At 50.9% G+C, this 6,273-nt stretch overlaps 2 pseudogenes; one reads left to right on the top strand and one right to left on the bottom strand.

Annotated features, from left to right (window-relative positions):
- Positions 1-1,142: 1,142 nt before the first annotated feature.
- LOC138164790 (peptidyl-prolyl cis-trans isomerase A pseudogene) lies at positions 1,143-1,756 on the top strand (annotated as a pseudogene).
- A 1,500-nt stretch (positions 1,757-3,256) lies between these two features.
- On the bottom strand, positions 3,257-5,905 carry LOC138164743 (transcription elongation factor SPT5 pseudogene; annotated as a pseudogene).
- Between the last annotated feature and the right edge of the window lie 368 nt (positions 5,906-6,273).

Below are 6,273 nucleotides of genomic sequence, written 5' to 3'. Positions count from 1 at the left end.
ATCTGCACTCAGTTCATCAGTTCTGTCTCTGGAGTCAAATATCATTTTTCTTCATGAGTCCTTTGAAATTCACCTGGATCATCGTATTGATCAGAGTAGTTGTCTTTCTAATTAGTCTTTCATAGTTAACCAGCACTACACTATTGCTATTTCTGCTGGTTCTGCTCATTTCACTTTTTAACAGTTTGCTTATTTCTTCCCAGGTTTTTCTGAAACCGTCCTGCTCCTCATTTTTTATGGCATGGTAGTATTCCATCGCAGTCATGTGCCACAGCTTGTTCATCCATTCCCCCATTGATGGGCATCCCCTGAATTTCAGGTTCTTTGCCACCACAAAAGGAGAAGCTGTGGAAATTTTTGTACATATGGGTCCTTTTCCTTTGATCTCTTTGGGATACAGGCCTAGTGGGTGGTATTGCTGGGAGAAAGACCATGCCCTTTGGGCATGGTTCTAAATTGTTCTCTAGAGCGACTGGACCAATTCTGAACTTCCCCAGCAATGCATTAGTGCCCCTGTGTTTTTGCACCCTCTCCAGCATCTGTCATATTGCTTTTCTGTCAGGTTGGCCAATCTGGTAAGTATGAGGTGTACTTCAGACTTGTCTTGATTTGCATTTCTCTACTCAGTAATGATTTAGAGCATGTTTTCATCTTATTATTGAGAGCTTTGATTTCTTCTGAAAATTGTTGTAGCAGCAAGCACCCTAGCATACCTAGGGTGACTGTCAACACAGGTTCTTAGATCTGCTTTTCTAAAGGAAAGTAAATCAAAATGGGTTAACAATCTTACTTTAATCAATCAAACATATATCATTTACCTAGTTCAGGGGGAAAACTCAGCACCCTGAACTTCACAAAAAACACACAAGTCACATGCAGAAGTTACAAGCAAACAGATCAGCAGACAGGCTTCCAGCTGTCTGACCATTACATCCATACCTAGTCATTTACCAGAGAGGGAAACACCAACATCTGGGTTTTCAAAGGGGGGGGGGGGGTTGCTCAACATAGCCCAGAGTCTCATCTGGCCAAATCACACAACTCTTCTCAAAATAAGCCCCAAAGCAAAATCTCACACCATCGTGTGTGTGTGTGTGTGTGTGTGTGTGTGTGTACATACAGATATCAAGATATAGACATAGAGGCTTTGTAGACGCCGCCACCCGGAGTCCTCGTCTTGGTTCCATCCACGGGATGCCGATCCCTGCCGCCTCTTCCTCTGCCGTCTCACCCAGCCCCGGCATCTGTGGCCATGGCCAATCCTAACGTGTACATTGCCATCGATAACGAGCCCCTGGGCTGGATTACTTTCGAGCTCTTTGAGGACAAGGTTCCAAAGACAGCAGAAAACTTCTGTACTCTGAGCACTGGAGAAGGGATTTGGTTACAAGGGATCCTGCTTCCACAGAGTCATTCCTGGGTTCATGTTCCAGGGTGGTGACTTCACAAGCCATAATGGCACTGGTGGCAAGTCTACCTATGGGAAGAAATTTGCTGATGAGAACTTCATCGTGAAGCATACTTGTCCTGGCATCTTGTCCATGGCAAATGCTGGACCCAACACAAATGGCTCCCAGTTGTTCATCTGTACTGCTAAGACTGATTGGTTGGATGCAAGCATGTTGTCTTTGGCCAAGTGAAAGAAGGCACGAACATTGTGAAAGCCATGGAGTGTTTTGGTTCTCGGGATGGCAAGACCAGCAAGAAGATCACTATCGCTGACTGTGGACAGCTCTCATAAGTTTTTGTTTTGTTTTGGTTTTTGTCTTAACCATCAAACCATTCTTCTGTAGCTGGAGAGAGCACCCCCAAATCCCATCTGCTCTTATGCCCTGTAATACTTGTACTCTCACTTGCTGCAATTCTCTTTGGATTTCACTTCTTTTTTTCCTTCTGCAAGTCTGGCTAGACAACAGAGTTAATTTTATGATTATGAAATAAAAACTAAACTATAAAAAAATATAGATATAGATATATACATCTCCTGGCTCAGAGAATTTCACAATCCTCTTGACCCACTGCCCAATCACAAAGTAATAAGGTGTGGGCATTCCTGAAAAATGAGCCTCCCTCCACAGACTCCACATTCAGCCTATTAGGAGGCAGAGCATATTTTCAAATCTGGGGAGCTTCTCAGAGTCACTTAAGCCTATCAAAGGGCTCAGGGGCAGGGAAGATCTTCAGATCCCCATTCCCATAACAATTATCTATTTATATCCTTTGACCATTTATCAATTGGGAATGGAGGGAGGAATTTAAGGATGAAGAGAAGAGAACTTACAGGAATAGTTATTTTCTCAAAATAACTTAGGAAACAGTATTTTTAAAGAGGATTCGTTTTTTTAATCCACAATAGGAAAAAGAAAGCCATGTTAGAGACAAAGATAAAAATAGAAACCTAACTCATAACTTTACAGAAGAATGGATTAAATAATTCAATAAAACAAAAGTTCAAATTGAATGAGAAAACTAGCCGAAAATCTATTTCTTATCAGTTTTGTTAAGAGCCTTTTTCCCCCTCTTAAGTTTTTTTTTTCCTTTAAAAAAATAGTCTTTGTTATATGTAGTGAGCCCTGTGAAATGAAAGGGATGCTAGAAGAAATTAGTTAAAGTAACAACAAACGATATCAATAAAAATGTTTTAAATGGTGTAATCAGGAAATCCATGTTCTCATCAATTAAAAAAAATGACCTACGGTACCTAGCTCCTTCAGTCCCCTGCCTTAAATACTCTTTTGGGTCAACTTTGAATCCACAGAATTCACACCTTCATGAGGAGCGACTGGGCGGGGCTGGGTGGGGAAAGACCGGATGGGGTAATTCTGGACTGGGAAGGAGTCCTTAGTCCTCTTCCAATCGGAGGAGAGACGAGGAAGGTCTCTAGTGTCAGAGTAGGGTTTCTCCCTGAAAGGTACCAGTCCTTCTCAAGAGTATGGAGGAAAAGACCAAAAGGAAATCACCGACAAGGAGGGCAGTCTGAAAATTTTATGTTGCGTTTATTACATGTACTTAAAAAGAAAAGCAAATTCGATTGAATCAGGAGATTCCGTTTTGTGTACAATTGGACGCACATAAGGAAACACCCCAAGGATTTGGTGTTCAAGGTTAGACTAAAGCCAGAGAAAATGAACCGCCAAAAGTCAACAAGCAAGTTATACGCGGACATGGGGGGAGGGGGGGAGAGGAGGGAATGGGAGGCGGGGACCGGGGGGCGCGCGTGTCAGATGGACTTAGTGCCAGGCGTCTTCCTGCTCAGCTATGACCAGGAGGGTGTGTTGTGTTGGCTGGGGTCCCAAGCACCGGAGTGGCCTGGAGTATAACTGCCCTGGTACATGGGGGTCTGGGAGCCGAACAGGGAGGGAAAGGAGCCTGAGCTATATGTGGGCGTCTGGGAGCCACAGCTGGGGGTAGAGGCGGGAGTAGAAGTCAGGAGTCCAGGGCGTCTGGTGCCAAGGGGGACGAGTCTCTGAGCATGCACAGAAATTGTCTGGCAGGTGGAGTGTAGTTCCACGTGGGCAACTTGGTCCTTCACGTCCTTCACGATCCCAATGTAGCCCTTGTAGGGCCCCTGGGAGATGCGCACAGACTGTCTGATGAGGCCCTTGTCTTGGTGGCCGTAGCTGAGTCCCCTGTTGGAGCCCTGGCCCTGGCCCTGGCCCTGGCCCCGACTCAGTCTCCCACCATCTGCATTCTCTGATACGCGCTGCCTTTGCCCTCCGGAGCCAGGGTGCCTAGGACTGGAGAGGCCCCCACTGAGGCCAGGGTCCTTTACCAAGTGGTCGTTGCCCCAGGTAGACTGGGAAGCCCCAAAGAGCAGGAGGTGGCGGGACTTGCAGACGAATAGGCCCCCATTGTCCGTGAGCTTCTTGGAGTGGAGAAAAGCAATTCCCCTGAAGAGGTGGAGGATCTTGGCCTCGAGGCCAGAGCGCGGGCCGTCAACCACCCTGACCGAGTCCCTGACGCGAATGCTGTTCTGTTGGCCGTCCAGGGCCACAGCCAGGTGGTTGGACTTCCTGGCGGTGACTGCTTGGCGGCGCACCGTGACCACCTGTTCGTGCATGGTCAGCACCTGCAAGGTGTCTGTGTCTAGGCCGACGATGAGGCCCACCACGCCGGGCTGCAGCTGCACCAGCTGGGCCCAGTGGTGCTGGCCCCAAACGTCCACAGGGGGTGACGTGTCCTGGCAGAGCTGCAGGTGTCTGGGAAGTACCTTGAGCTCTTCCCTGGTGAGGTCGGAGAGGAGGAGCACAAAGTTGTCCTCCACTCTCAGCACGAAGCCCGTGGTGCCGAGGAAGCGGCCCCAGATCACTCTGACGTGGTCTCCCGCGTCAAAGGCTTTCTGCAGCTCCCGGGCGGACAGCTCCAGCGGGTGGGTGAGCTGCTCGTGCTTGGGCAGCAGGGTGACCGTGGGGCCGTGCACGCTGACCACCTGGCCCCGAAGGTTGATGAGCTCACCGTCCGTCACTTGCACTTTGTCTCCTGGCTTGAAGCTATGGTCGGCGTCCCAGCTGTCCTCCACCAGAACCCGGAGGTCCTGCAGGGCGTCGGACGACTCCTCAAACTTCTGCAGCTCGGAGAGCGTGGGCTTCACCCCCTCTCTGATGAGGGCCGAGAGGGCGAAGTTCTTGAAGAGGAAGCCTTGGTGGCTGTATCGGTTCCCCTTGAAGACGAGAAAGTCTCCATCTATGCCAACCTTTCCTCCCAGGGATCGAATCTTCTCAGCATCAAAGAGTTTCTGTGGGGGTCTGCTGAACCTCTTCCTCTTGGCGACCCTGTCGTTCTGGTCGCGGGGGTCTGTGAGGAGGCTGTAGTCGATGCGAGGAATCATCCTGAGGAAGACCGTTGTTTGGTCGGGCTTTGTGGAAGCCACCTGAGCGACGTCATCCTTGTAGAGGCCCGCCCTGAAACGCACCCAGCTCTTGGGCTGCAGGCTGGGGGTCTCCCTGGCCAGCACCTTGAGCACGTCCGTCATCTCCTGAATGGGCACCAGCTTCTGGCGCTGGCAGCCAGTGCGCAGGCTGGCCACGCCTTCGATGGCCTCCACCACTTGGCTGTGCCTGTGGGCCTCCACATAGATGTAGCCCTTGAGGTGTTCCGGAGCCACCACGGACTTGATCTGCAGCGGGCTGTCTGTGAACTGCAACGCCATGAACTTCCTCAAGAGGGTCAAGGCGGCGGCTCTTTCCTCCCCGAGCTTGCACTTCACCAACCACAGTCTGGGATCCTGGATTCCAGGGAGCAGCACCTGCTGACTGATGCCCTCTGGGAGCTGCTCGAAGCCTCTGCACCCACCTTGCCGGCCGGATTCAGCGGCGTATTTCTTCATGTAATAGTGGCCCAGCTCCTCCTCTGCCTGATCCCTCCAGGCATTCTGGAGGCTCCGGGCCTGGGAGCAATCTTCCGACGTGTAGGCATAACCCGCGCCAGGGCCAGCCAGCTCCCCCGTGTCCAGAAACTGCTCTGCTCCTTCCTCCCACTCTTCTTCCTCTTCATAGTCATCATCCACCTCAGCTTCATCTAAGATGAAGCCCAGATGTTTTGGCTTCTTCCTTGGACGGGAACCTTCCTCCTGCTCCTCCTCCTCCTCCTCCTTCCCCTCCTGGTCCTCCTCCTCCTCCTCCTCCTCTTCCTCCGCTTGCGGCTGAGATCCAGACTCAGACCCACACTCCTGCGCCTCGGACTCGGACTCAGACTCGGACTCGGACTCGGACTCGGACTCGGACTCGGACTCGGACTCGGACTCGGACTCGGACCCCGACAATTCCGACTGCTCCAATTCCCTGGCTGGGGTAGCTGCGCTTGTCCATACTGCAGGGCCCTGGGCCTGGGTCTCGTCTTCCGAGTAATTTTCACTATCGGGAACGCCACGATTGGACATTTTCAGGCGAGACTCTCTGGGACTCATCTCTCGAGTGCAGGAAGTGCTGCTGTTGGGGCAGTTACCAAGCTAGAGTCACTGGTGCTGAATGAGCTACCCAGCTCCTTCAGTCCCCTGCCTTAAATACTCCCTTGGGTCACCTGTGAACCCGCTGAATTCTCACCTTCACGAGGAGTGAGGGGGCGGGGCAGGGCAGGGCAGGGATAATTCTGGAAAGGGAAGGAGTCCTTTGTCCTCTTCCAATTGTAGGAGAGCCAAAAATGGTGGGGCGTGAGGTCTCTAATTCAATGGTCATCAAAACCAAGTCCCTCTAATCTAAGAGGGAAATGTTTTACATGACTACACAGGTATAACCTACATTGATTTGCTTCCCTTCTCAACGAGGGTGGTGCAAA

This window comes from Petaurus breviceps, unplaced genomic scaffold (assembly GCF_028583685.1).
Source record: "Petaurus breviceps papuanus isolate PSGF00001 unplaced genomic scaffold, PetGlider_PUasm1.0 207, whole genome shotgun sequence".
Taxonomy (NCBI): domain Eukaryota; kingdom Metazoa; phylum Chordata; class Mammalia; order Diprotodontia; family Petauridae; genus Petaurus; species Petaurus breviceps.
Note: the sequence above shows the minus strand (reverse complement) of the source record. Positions and strands in the feature narration are given on the sequence as shown.